Below are 14,054 nucleotides of genomic sequence, written 5' to 3' on the forward strand. Positions count from 1 at the left end.
GGGTGGAATCCAGAGGGAAGGTTCCTGCCCTCCCCAGAAGGGATCAGTGTTCAGCCTGCCATTGTCCTTGGCTTGGCCCCAGACAAATGTCTAATGAGCTCATTGTTCTAAATATGCGACAACCTCCAGCAGCAATTAGTCCTTTCCTGTCAGTGGCAAGGTGTCAACCATTCCCAGGCTGAAGCTGTCAAGTCAGAATTAAATATTTAATTCCAAACTGGGTTTTGACTTTAAGATTCACCTAAATCTTTCATTTAAAATATATAAAAATGAAGACAGTTTATAGGGGATTTCGACATTTAAAGAATTAGGCCTTTCACAAAAATGCTTTTAAACAGGCGATTTTGCACTTCTTCATGGAAAAAGCACATTTAAACTGAATCCTTTAGATCATAGTTGCCTCTGTAACACCACATTTTATTCAGCACCAGTTATTCTCCTAAGTGCTGAGATTTGTTTGCAGTCTAGAAGTAGTTATCCAGCCTTTGCTTGGAGTTCTCTCTGCACAGTTGACATTGTTGCATGTTTTGCCCTTTTTAGCTGCATTTTTCCTGTGGAACGGGAAAGAAATGTTGCTGGGTTGGTTTTTCATAAGATACATTTCTTAGCTACTGTCAGTCAATGAGGCCCAGCTTCTCTGCCACGCTGGATGATCTGTAATTCTTTTACTCTCAATGAGTCACTGAACAGTGAATGGATCTAGCAGCAAAACAGCACTTTGAAGGTTGCAAAGCTGCATTTTAAAAGGCATTTTCGGTTTTTAGCCCACTTCTGTGGCCTTGCGTCATGTTAAATGTAACAGCACCCTCTGGCATGCTCCTGCAGTGAGTTCTGTTTTCACCCCCACTTTGACTGTGTGTGGCAGGGGTGTGCAGCTTTTTGTGATTGTGACCCAATGCGCAGTGTTTTTGTGATTTTTGTATGCACAGGGGTTAGCACTTCCATTTTTTGGGTGTTTCTCTTCCCATTGGTAAAGTGCTGCATTGGGGCACATCAGCACGTGTAAAAATATCCCACACAAGCCCCCCCCCCGACTTTGGCTTGACTTCCAGATTTGGGGAAGTTGAGCATGTGTGATTTTTCTTTCTGTCCATGTGAAGAACACTGGTTTCTTCTCCCATCAGTGATTGATGCGACACACTCTCCTTGCCGGTTTTGGTTGGAATGGGAATGATACTCCCATCTTCTCTCATGCTTTCTTTTCCAGTATGGAGTGACACTCCGAATCTCTTGGTCTTCTCCTTCTGGGTCCCCGAGGAGGTCCTTCTTGGTGATTAGGTGCACTTGGTGCAATACTAGAAAACAAAACATAACCCAGTTATGAACACTTTCCCACTACTGTTCCCAGGGGGATTTCAGCAGTGCGATAGGCACATGCATTCAATTACATTTTACAATATTCCCTGTATGTATTCAATAACAATTTAAAGTATTCCTCGCATATATTCAATGACAAATGAACTATTTTCTAGGTTTCGTCATTTTCTCCCTCTGGGTTTCTGGTAGGCTCTTCTAAGTGTGCCTGGGATGTCAACTCTTTAGCTGGTTTATGTGGACCCGCTTGTTTTTCAGCCAGCAAGTCACATTTGGGAATGCGGATTCTGTAGGTGAAGCCTGGGATGGTGACCTCTCCGCCATTTCTGAAATTCCATTTCCTATCATAGCACTAGTGCTGACCGGAAGGCTTTCTGTAGGACTGCCAAGACCCTGATATTTACTCTCCAGTTGGGACCGGGCTTGGCAATGACTGGGGTCCAAATTAATCTCAAGCTGGTTGGAGAGGTGACTGCCCATATAAAAGGCAGAAGGAGCACCTTTCACGACCCAACAAGTTTGTATTATGCTTTTGTCATCCCTAGAAATTTTTATCATACCACTGCTAAGCAGAAGATGTTTGGAATGGGGAATTTCCAGGCCCCATACCCATTGATACACTGAGTATACATCGGGTAAGCTCTGGTCTTATGGGAGTTTCTTAAATAATACTTCGATGATGAAGCTTTCTTCGCTATTCAATTCAACTCGGGCGAGGAAAGACTCCTTCCCGTCATATAACTGAATCGAGAGGAAGAGCTGTTCGTCTTTCTTCAGAATGCAAGCTAAGCTTTGTGCTGGTTTGATATCAATTTTTGCTATGGAATTGTGATTTTCTGATTGTGAATTAGTGTAGAATTTCTGAGTATTTCCTTCCAGTCTGGAATGCCACTTGAGACTGGAGGGAAGGTTGATTTGCAGGAATGGAGAGGACTTCCCATCACCCGTTTGTTGTCCCACTACTATGATGGTTAAGTCGGGTATGTCATTGTTTTGAAGGTAGAACTTAATTTGGTTGGTTTTTGTTCAACCATGTGGCATGTGCCATTTAGACTAACATGGTTGACACTCTATTTTAATTTGATCGTCCTGTGAGTCTAGGTCCAGAGTACCTTATTCACACAATCTATTAGGGGAGACAACCTTTGCAGGATGTCATTCCCTAATAGACAGGGGGTTCCCTCTGGTGTCACGACTATGACCGGGTGCTTCATCTTGTGTCGCTCAATTTTAATTTCCGGCTCTGCAGACCCCTCAACAGGAAGTTCCTTCCCATCGAAGTTCTGAAGTTGTCCAAGAAGAGGGGTGAGAGGGATCTGGTATCTCTTCCCCCTTCCTGAATTTAGCTGCTCAAAGGTCCTCTTTGACAGCAAGGTTGCTTGGGATCCAGTGTCCACCAGTGCTGGAATTGCACATTACCCTTGCACTTGGATGGAGGTGTATAATTTACCTTCTTTCTCCTCCAATGGGCAAAGGTAATGGGTGTTCTTGGTAAACTGGGTGGTCAATTTACTTATTTCTGACTCTGACACTGGGATAGTTGGGTCAAGAGTCGGTGTTGGAGTTGTGGAATCTGGCAAAGAATTTTGATACACCGCTATTTGGGGAGTTTCGGGATCCCCTTTTTCTGGTTCTGGGCCCCCCCTTTCTGGAGGCGTTCCCCCTAATGGGATTGGGTGGTTTGGGAACCTGAACAGGCAATTTCACACTCAAGGATTCGAGGAGTCTCAAGCAACTCCATTTCTTATTCAGGGCTGCCCCCCCCCTTTTTTGGAGACAGTCACCAGAAAGGCTTCGGGGAGATAGGAAACCTTCTTTCTCTAGTTCTGGGCCACCCACCCCCCCCGCTTTTGGAGGCAGTCCTCCGAATAGGTTTGGGCATGATTCTGTGTGGGAGCTTGGGGATCTGCAAACATTTTATGGCAGTTGGCTTCCCGGGGAGTTTTGGGCTGCACTGGTTCTGATTCTGGGCCACCCCCCATTTTTGGAGGCAGTCCCCAGATTATGTTTGGGCAAGGTGGTTCTCTGGCTTATCATTCTGGGGTTCAATGATGGGCGGTTCTAACTCAATCCCCACATTTACCCAGTCTTTATTAGGATCTCTCGGGACCCATTTTTCTATGGGAGGAGTTCCCCATCCCTAAAGGAGAAGATATTTTTCCCAGAGTCCTCTGAGGACCCCTCTCCTTCAAATTGGAGGACACTAACCTCCTCCAAAAAATGGGTCTTTTAAGGTCTTTATTTCTCCTACCCGCCCTCTGTTCCTTAGGTTGCAGACTTTCAGGGGCAGCGGATTTTGGTTACAGTTCCTGGGTTTCCAGGGGCTTTTCACAAGTGGGGAAGGAAGCTTCCTCTGAGGCTTTGCACCCTTTTCCCCCATGTCTCCTCCTTTGGAACCGGTGAGTTGTCAGGGTTCTCTCCCCGTCATTGCTCTGTAGTACCAGACCCTTGGTTTATGGAGTTCTGATCTCATGTTCATGTGAGAGTTCTGCTGAGCCCTTGTAGTGAAAAGGGGAATCCTGCACCCTCCCTTGGGGCCAGCCCTTGGTGCTATAATCACTCCTAATCACCTTCCCATACAAGTAAGTTTATACGAAGCACAATGAACTCAGTCTGGAAGAAACCCAATCACACAAAATGTATGATGCTTGCATTTATTTCTATAATGTCTAATGAGAACTAAGCAGCAATTTACAATAAAATGGGAATAAAAGTTCAAGCTGAATAATGCCAATTATCAGTCACAGATGATTATGCAATTATTTATCTTACACTCCTAGAAAATGTAGATGATCAGGTCAGATCACACCCGGGACCCTTGCCGCTACAGGTGTCCGGCACTCCTCGAGAGAAGAGGGGAGGACTGGCCAAGGCCCCCACAGTCCTACACCAAAGTGGGGATGAGATGCTAGGAGTCTCGGCCCAGATAGTGCATGGCTGGTCGTCCAGGTGCTGTTCCTCTTCGTGCGTGCGTTTCACCAAACTGCCCAGGATGAGTCCCTCCCTTACTGGTCCAGGTATAGTTCTCTTATTAGGGGCTGCATACCAATCACTATGACGTACCAGCTCTTCGAGAAGCTTCTGGGTTCATCCTTCCAGGCAGTAAACATGTTTTCGCCTGGAAAGTTACAAGACTGGAAACAGCCAGTCTTGGCTCCCAGGCTTCGTGCACATTGTTTTGGGGAAGGTCTGGCATTTCTGCGTTATCAGTGCACCTGACTCGCAGAGCGAAGACGAGCAAAGCTGTGCAAAGCTGTGCCTGGCTCCCAAGGGCTGCGTAGAGCTTCTTGCAAAGGCTAGATGTTTATGTCTTCATGAAGGGCCTTCGCAGTTAACCCCTTACAAGCATGTGGGCTCACCCAGTTCGAGAGGCCTGGCTGATTTTAGCATTTTCCTCCCCACTTCGAATAAGCTCTAATATACTCAAGATAGCTCAGTAGGTTAGTGCAAGTGCAGGTTACTGCAAGCGCCTAGATGCTTATCACGACATTCCACCCCTTTCGAAGTGAGGCCTAAAAATGCTGACTCAGTTCCATGATTTAGAAGCATGTGCTGTAGGCCGATTAAGCGTTTTTCTAGCGCAGTCATTGTAGTATAAAGTAAAGACATTCTGCGCAAGAGCCCAATGAAAATGATAAGAATGAATATTAGGGAAATCAGCAGCCACAGCAATGGATGCAGCATTATATTAAGCAGCTTAGTCGAGGAGGGAGACCATCCAGTGAATACATCCCACCAGTGGTGAGTAGTAACTGATTGCAGATGGTCAGCGGTTTTGATTAATTGGTTCCTGTCTGTTATCAGTTTGCACTCTGCAGAAATAACTGAGGTAGCTAGCGTCTGGAAATCTCTCCAAGTAGTTTGGGCAAATTGTCTAATAGCTTGAAGCCGGGCAGTAATCACCCAATAGGGTAGAGTCCAGTTAAGCAAATGCGTGAGCTCGGCATGCAAAGTAGTGTGAGACCACTGGGTTAATGAATATAAGGTGTGAGTAACAATGTCTAAGATAGTCACAACCTGATCTATGCAAAATACTTGAGGATTCCCTAATAACCTGTAATTGTTAATAAGCAAGGAATAATTAGTAACTACGCAAGCTTTATGCTGATCTATTTGGAAAATGTCAGTCCCATTTATGTGGTATTGCATCCAGGTGCACTCCCCTGCTACGGGATGCATGCATGGGTCAGGAATCCTCCCCATTTGGGGACACACCCACCCCTGATCCCAAGACATGCAGGTATCACTGTGGATGGTGTGGTTTTTGCTGTCTAACCATTCCCCTCGTATTTGCGGCACCCACCAAGAACCATTGATTTTCATAGGCAGTACTATAAAAGGACACCATATTTCTAAAGCATAAGCGGTTCTACTAACTTGCATTAAAGCATGGCATGTGTTATTCATGCAATCAAAAACAAGCGGTTTAATCCATATGTTTGCTGGTAACTGTAGCTCTGTGTGCCAGTGGGTTGAGGATAGTCGCCCCCATTCGGAGCGGAAAGCCAACACCTGCTGATTTAACAACGTTTGCCACAAAATGCATCGTGTGTCTTTAGCAGTCTTGTTGCCCTGCCCTATGGCAGAAAGAATTTCTTCATAGCTAAAATTCTGCCATTTCCATAGGTTGCCAATACTTGTAGCAGTGCTGCACAGGGTAGGGCTTATCAATGGGCCCCAGTGGGCCAGGAGCTTTATAGCGGCGCTGGCATCAGAACCCATAGTGGCTAACTTATTGCGCACAGTTTCTATTTCAAAAGCATTTAAAGCTCCTGTCCCCACCCCTGCTGCCCCCGCAATCAATGAACCTAACCCCCTAGCTACGTGCAATTTGGCGATGGGCCATAGAAATTGACTCCATTTGTAGCAGGTTGGCAGTACTAAGGAAACATTGCCTCGTGATAAATCTATGTCTAAGTGCACCTCTGTAATGATAGACACATGCATCACGTGTCTGCAGTTTTAAGTGTTGTCTAACTACTGGAAAATCTAGCATGTTTATAGTTTCTACTTTGTGCGACTTGAAGAAAACCATTCTCCAAGTGGGATGCCTGCCATATACAATATCAGTTTTAGATACAAACACCATACTACCATCCGGCAGTGGCTGTTTCAACGTACAATTGTATGCATTTGGTCAAGTTATAGTCCAAAAAATCTTGACGAGTACACTCGCTGCAGTTCTTGGGACAGAAGAAACATGAAACATCAAACAAATTATTGGATCCATTCACTGAAACATTTGGGCCTAAGATTTCATAAGCACCAGTCATATGAGTCAGTGGCAAAAGGTGTCCGACAATATTCCAATGTATTACTTTTGCAGTTCCATGTGGATACTCATTTATAGCGCTTTTCTCACAGGTTACGGTGCGGTTATAGTTATCACGCAGGACTGGAGCCTCAGGTGTAGTGCATGCGATTCTCAGAGTCCATGTAGCGTCTTGCATCAACCCATTCTTTACAGAGAAAGCGTTTGCTTGGCAGGCCAGGAGCACCCACAGCAAGGTAAATCCCATCCCCTGCATACTGCTCTAAGTTTGCGGTGTGAGCCTAGTAGCGGGAATATGAATAGGCATGTCAGAATCTTGCAAAAGTACAACATAAGTACTTCCAACACCTTGACTTAACACTTCCCCAGCCTCAGGTTTTTTGTTTGGATGGTGAACCCACACCATTTTTCCCATGCTACCGAAGCCTCCTTCCCCCCTCAGTGTAGTGTCTGGGGCTTGCTTACTTTCAACCACTAAGGGAACAACTGCTTGCTCACAAATCAATTGTGGAATTTGGTCATATTTGGTTACTGGTACTGCAGATGCACCAGTGTTATGTAAGAGTACCGAAACAGTCCCTCTATAGTCAGGATCAATCACACCTCCCAAAATGTCAATGCCTTTTTTCGCCAGGCTGGAACGTGCAGCAATGCGTCCATAAGTGCCAGCTGGCAATTTGATGCCAATACCCAGTGATATGGATTTGGTTTGCCCCGCTGGTATAACATCATCCTCACAGATAGATAGATCAAGCCCAATGCTGCCTGCAGTGGCTTGCACAGGCAGCTTTGCTTCTTTGTCGGTTTTCCACACAACAAGAGTCTTTGTGGATTCCACTTTCTCGCTTGTCAGTCTCAAAAAGGGTGTCTGGCGATTTCCCAGTGGACGATTGTTCAGTTCAAACAGCGCTTGTGCCAGATGTTTGGACCACCCCTTGAGAGTGTGAGTCTTAGTCAACTTCTTTATTTGTTGCTAGAGCAGCCCATTGATGCGTTCCACCAGAGCAGAGGATTTTGGGTACCGGCTGATGTGCAGTGTCCATTTGATGCCTTGTTCTAACGAACAGTCTTGCACATTGTGTCCAGCAAAATGGCTGCCTTGGTCTGATTGGATTTCATCCGGGATGCCATTGTGCCTGATGAGGTATTCCATTCCTTGCAAGGTAGCCCGTTGATCTGCATGGGCGATTGGATAAGCTAACAGTAGTCCAGAGTATGTGTCTACCATGGTCAACACATAGTACTTTCCATTCTCTGGCAGTAAAGGGCCAATGTAGTCAACTTGCCATATACGCTAGCAGCTCTTTTACCTCTTCTCAAAGGGCCTTGAGGCTTCCTCTCCAGAGGGTAGTGCTTCACTTCACAGCACACGGAACATTGGGAGGCAGCTTGCCTGGCTTGATCCATGGTAATGGGCAATTGTCTCCTTTTTGCCCATTGATAAGTTCCTGTATGTCCTAGATGCCCTGAGGTTTGGTGTGCCCAGTCCGCCATTCCTTGCAATACCTCAGCTTCTTCAGGTGTTGTCACTGGGTGAATCTTTGCCATTTGATCGACTTTGTTGTTGAACAGGGCAGCCAGTGAGGTGTCAGGGGGCATGTGTGCATCGACATGCCCAATGCAGATTTTGCACCACTCACCATTGCACCACATCTCTTCCCAGATGTCTGCCCCTACACAGATCAGTGTTTTCTTGATCTGCCAGCCGTCTCTTCTCCATGCCGGTGCCCAATGCGTCAAGCCTTGATACGTGGTCCAACTGTCTGTGTATATGTATGCAGTCTCTGTCTCTTTCACCTGTTCAATCACTGAGGGCACCGCCTGCAGTTCAGCATATTGACTGGATCCTCCTACACCTTCTCTCATTAGCAGTGTTTCTCGGTGGGGCTGGAATGCAACAGCTTGCCAGTGTCTTTGCCCTTTATCATATTTTGTGGTGTCGTCCGTGAACCATGCAAACTTTTGTTCATCCTCCGTCAATGTATCATAGGCGGGTGCGGCTTTGAAAGGAGATTCTGGCAGCGCCACAGGGGTGCTCGGTTCAGGCATCACTTCCAAGTTCACTGCCTCTCGCATTTGTTCCTGCAGTCTGGAAACCCCTGTGCGGCCAGCTTGCGCACATTGCTATAAATACCATTTCCATTTGACATGAGTGGCGTCTTGCGCTCTGCCACTTTTCCCGCTTGCAGCAGTGTCGCGCACCCAGCCCATGATCGGAATTTCTGTGCAAATTGTCACTGGTTGCTCGCCTGTGATTCTTTCAGTCTCGACAATAGCCCAGTACACTGCAACAACTTGTTTCTCAAGCAGAGTGAATCTTGTCATAGGATCTGTGAGCTTTCTTGACCAGAAACCTTGCGGCACTCTTTTCTGTCCTTGCTTTTGCCACAAGCTCCACACAGCAATATCGTTGTAGACACAAAGTTCCAGTTCAAACGGATCAGTTTTTGTCCTGGGGCCCAGCGTGATGTAATTCTGCAAAGCGTCCTTAGCCTGCTGAAAGACAGTCTTTTGCTCTAGGCCCCATGTAAAATCATGTTTCTTTCTGGTGACTTTGTAGATGGGTTTCAGTATCAGGCTTAAGTGAGGTATGTGATTTCTCCAAAAACCCATTAACCCAATGAATCTTTGTGCCTCTTTTTTATCTGCTGGTGGAGCCATCTGCTGAACCATGTCAATTACAGGGTCGGGAATTTTCTTTACCGACCCAGACCAGATTGCACCTAAAAACTTTACCTCTTTAGCAGGCCCCTGTACCTTTTTTGGATTTATGGGCCACCCCCGGTCTTGTATGTGTGTGATCAACTTTTCAGAAGCTTTTTCTACATGTCCTTTCTCAGCACTGGTCAGCATGAGGTCATCAATGTAATGAGCAACATACACATCATCCAACTGCACCATTTTTAAGTCTCTGACAATCAATCCATGACACAGAGTGGGACTATGCAAATACCCCTGGGGAAATTTAGTAAAGGTAAATTGTCTGTCTCCCCAAGTGATAGCAAATTGGTCTTGTGATTCAGTGTCAATATCAATGGAGAAAAATGCATTGGCCAGGTCATGGACCACATGCCATTCACCCACTTCTTTCGTAAGGTTTTCAATCAGAGTAATGATGTCTGGCATCACCGCAGCTAAGGGCGGCACCTTCTTATTCAAAATGCGGTAATCAATTGTCAGACGCCACGCCCCATATGGGCGGCGAACAGGCAAGATCGGTGAGTTGAATGGACTGACTGCCGGCCTCATTATGCCAGCTTTTACCAATGATTCAATAGTTTCACCGATCTCTTTATGTCCCCTGGCAGCCTGTACTGTTTCACGCACACTGGCTTTGCAGGAGGAGGTAAACGCACGGGGGACCATTTGACATGCCCAACCACCACGGGGTTAACAACTTTCACATGGACTTTCCGATTGCCAAAAACAAATGCACCTAAATCTGTAGCCACACTTTTGCCCAACAACACATCCATGCCAAGGATATATTCCGGTATATCTGCAATCAAGACATTTGCTGTGAAAGGCAATCCCTCGCCAATTGACATTTTTACATTAAAAGCTTTTGCAACAGTTTCTGCTCCCCGATAACCATTGACTAGAACTCTGGGACCAGATAATTTACTGGGATTGCCATTCAAAATGGTTACCTCAGCTCCCGTGTCTAATAGAGCCAAGACGTGTTTTACTTTCTCATCCAAATACAATGTAAGTGGCACAAAAGGGCGTCAGTCTCTCGGACTGGTTCTCTTTATTAACCGTACCTCAAAGACAGAGCCAGCCCTTCAATCAAAAATGGGTTCTGGGACCTCCCACTTGTCCTTTGCTAAATTAGAGTAACCTTTTGCTCGCACTTTGGGCTTCATCACCTCTTCTTCAGAGGGTGCAGAGGGCTTAGTTTTTCCTGATCCCTGTTTTCTCAATTTCTTCCATCTCTCAAGCAGCACAGGTTTGGGTTTACCATCTATCTCTTCCCTTGGAATTCCAGCTTTTAGCAGGTCCACCCACATTTGTCTGCGTGTGACCTAAATAGTATCAGTTTTCTCTTTGGACTTTTTGCCACGCTTTTTCTCTGAGTCATTACTCGCAGCCACTAGGCGCGCCGCTTTGTGCACATCCAGGCCTTCTAATTGCCCTAACAGAAGTGCCACTTCACCAATGGGTTTCCCTTGCGCTGGACTCAGCAATGAAAGCAATGCTCCCTTCATATGGCTCGGAGCGTTTCTCAGCAAGCGAGCGCGCATTCCAGCTGTAAATAACTCCATGTCAGGCCCTGCAAAATGTGCACTGTACAGTGCACACTGTAAACCCATCTCTCTAAGCTGATCTGTTGCTTCTGTTATTGATCCCCAAATGCCCCAATTCTCTTCCAGATCCATCAGACTCCCATACAAATGCAATAGGGCAGTCTGAAGCCAATTAAACAAAGAATGCAAGCCTTGCTGCCCGAGTGCACCTCGCACTATCTGCCCCAACATTACATTAGTAGTGAGTGAACCCATATTTAACAGTTCTTCTGGAGTTAAGAAGATCGCATCAGCACCCGTATCCCACAAACGAAGATACCACTTCAGAAGTGCTTCACCTGTCTTTTGTCTGAATAATTTAACAATATCTAAAAGTTCAGTCTGTGTATAATCGCGGACAATCCTAGTATTCTGAATGTTTGCACCGCCAGCTTGGCCTTTTGACTTGTTAGTGATTAACGGCCGCGCTGGATAAACACATTTCTTTGGAGCACATTCCAGCTCCTCTTCGTCAGAGCTATCTAACTCTGCAAGCCTGACTTCAACAGATTCATCCCAGTCAAATGTTTGTTCAGTTTCGCTGTCACTGACTTCACCCGACCATAAATTTGGTTCCCAGTTATCTTTCCTAATTAGTGCGCGAATCCTTATCTTTGAGGGATTGCCCCGCTGCTGTCTGCGCTTGTGCGTGGCTAAACGCACAGCTAAAGAGGCACACCTGTCCTCCATCTGATCGGCCCACTTAACGGATGATTCAAGGGTCTCTCTCATAATTATTTGTTGCTCCTGGAGCAGGGAAATCTCATCTGTTAATTTGCGAATCTGTGCATCTTTAAGCAATTCATTCTCATGCAACTTTCTGAGCGCCTGCAGGAATAACCAGCCTATGTTTCCTGCTGCTTTTAACTCCCGTCTGCATTTCCCAAGCGGCACACTCTCCAAGCACTCACTAATTACCGCCGGGGAAACATCATTTTCAAGCATGTCCCATGCCCTCGGTGCCGAGTACCGATGCAAAATGTCTGCCACACCCGACCAAGCATTTGATGCCGGCCATCCTGGAATATGACAGAGTGCACTATCTCCCACATTGCATTCATCATTTGCTTGTTTTTTCCAGAAAGGCATTGTGCTCATAAATCCTGCCGACTACACCAAATGTAGTGAAAAGGGGAATCCCGCACCCTCCCTTGGGGCCAGCCCTTGGTGCTATAATCACTCCTAATCACCTTCCCACACAAGTAAGTTTATACGAAGCACAATGAACTCAGTCTGGAAGAAACCCAATCACACAAAATATATGATGCTTGTATTTATTTCTATAATGTCTAATGAGAACTAAGCAGCAATTTACAATAATATGGGAATAAAAGTGCAAGCTGAATAATGCCAATTATCAGTCACAGATGAATATGCAATTATTTATCTTACGCTCCTAGAAAATGTAGATGGTCAGGTCAGATCACACCGGGACTGTTGCCACTACAGGTGCCCGGCACTCCTCGAGAGAGAGGAGGGGAGGACTGGCCAAACCCCCCACAGTCCTACACCAAAGCGGGGATGTGATGCTAGAAGTCTCGGCCCAGATAGTGCACGGCTGGTCGTCCAGGCACTGTTCCTCTTCGTGCGCGCGTTTCACCAAACAGCCCAGGATGAGTCGCTCCCTTACTGGCCCAGGTATAGTTCCCTTATTAGGGGCTGCACGTCAATCACTATGACGTATCAGCTCTTCGAGAAGCTGCTGGGCTCATCCTTCCGGACAGCAAACATGTTTTTGCCTGGAAAGTTACAAGACTGGAAACAGCCAGTCTTGGCTCCCAGGCTTCGTGCACGTTGTTTTGGGGAAGGTCTGGCATTTCTGCATTATCAGTGCACCTGACTCGCAGAGCGAAGACAAGCAAAGCTGTGCAAAGCTGTGCCTGGCTCCCAAGGGCTGTGTAGAGCTTCTTGAAAAGGCTAGATGTTTATGTCTTTGTGAAGGGCCTTCGCAGTTAACCCCTTACAAGCATGTGGCCTCACCCAGTTCGAGAGGCCTGGCTGATTTCAGCATTTTCCTCCACGCTTTGAATAAACTCTAATATACTCACTATAGCTCAGTAGGTTAGTGCAAGTGCAGGTTACTGCAAGCGCCTAGAAGCTTATCACGACAGCCCTCAACATGCGACCCAGATCCTGGGACAAGTTCCTGACCTGGCGCTCCAGTTGGCAACCCACTCTGGCTGGTACAGGGGTCTCTGGTCCATCCTAGGTGGATCACAGGAAGGGTAACTGTCCATTCTCTCATAATATCCTGGGTTGGGATAGTTTGGCTAACCCTCCACCCTTGGCCTCCCTGCTCCCGGAATGGGCTGTTTGGGCTCAAGAAAGTGGATAAAGAAATGAAGGCCGTTTTGTGGGTTGACGTTTTGCGGGTACTGGGGAAAGAAGCTCAACCCGGCATTTGGGGGATTAATGCCCTCCTGGGGAAAGTTAGGAGGGAGGTTTCCTGGGGTGGTGCCCCTGGTTGGATCCCCCTTTGGGCTGGGGGAGTCCACACATACCCCAGGATGGGTTTGTTGTCCTTGTTTCGGGGGCTTATGTAGTCTGGGGAGTTAAGGGTCCCATTTGTGGGATTATCTCCCTGACTACCTGTCTGGGATTGGCCCGAGGGCCTTCTGGTTCTTTGGGTGGAAGGATTCTGTACCTGTACATTTTTAGCCCCCCCCCCCCATCTCTAGATCAAAAATGGGGGCAACCTTCACCTCTGCCACCTTAGCAGCAGCAAGAGTGTTGGCTGGTTTGGGGTTTTTATTGGTATTTTTGTTCTCTACAGGTTTCTGCAATTCATAAATATGGGTCGCCTGTTCAATGACCCAGTCCAATGATCTTTTATCGTGAAAGTCCCTCACCAGCTGGGTCATGATGTATTTGGGGAGTGCATGGAAGATCTGTTAATGAATTCCCTACTGTCTGTGTGCACCCTCCTGGTGGTCTGCGCAAAGGCACGTTTAAGTTCTTGCACAAATTCTTGTGGGGCCTGATCCTCCCCACACTGCAGGTTATAGGCCGCCTTGCGGGCCTTTTGGGGGTTCCTATGGACGGAGAAGTGTTTTAAGATGGCCGACCCTGTAGGTGGACCTTCTTGAGTGGTTCTGATCCTCCAGCCCTGCAAAGAAGCTGGAGTACTCCATGGAAAATGTCAATTGTACATATTGGATGCAACTCTGACTATCTTTCAAATT

Source organism: Ambystoma mexicanum, chromosome 10, assembly GCF_040938575.1.
Source record: "Ambystoma mexicanum isolate Mex_15411 chromosome 10, UKY_AmexF1_1, whole genome shotgun sequence".
NCBI lineage: Eukaryota > Metazoa > Chordata > Amphibia > Caudata > Ambystomatidae > Ambystoma > Ambystoma mexicanum.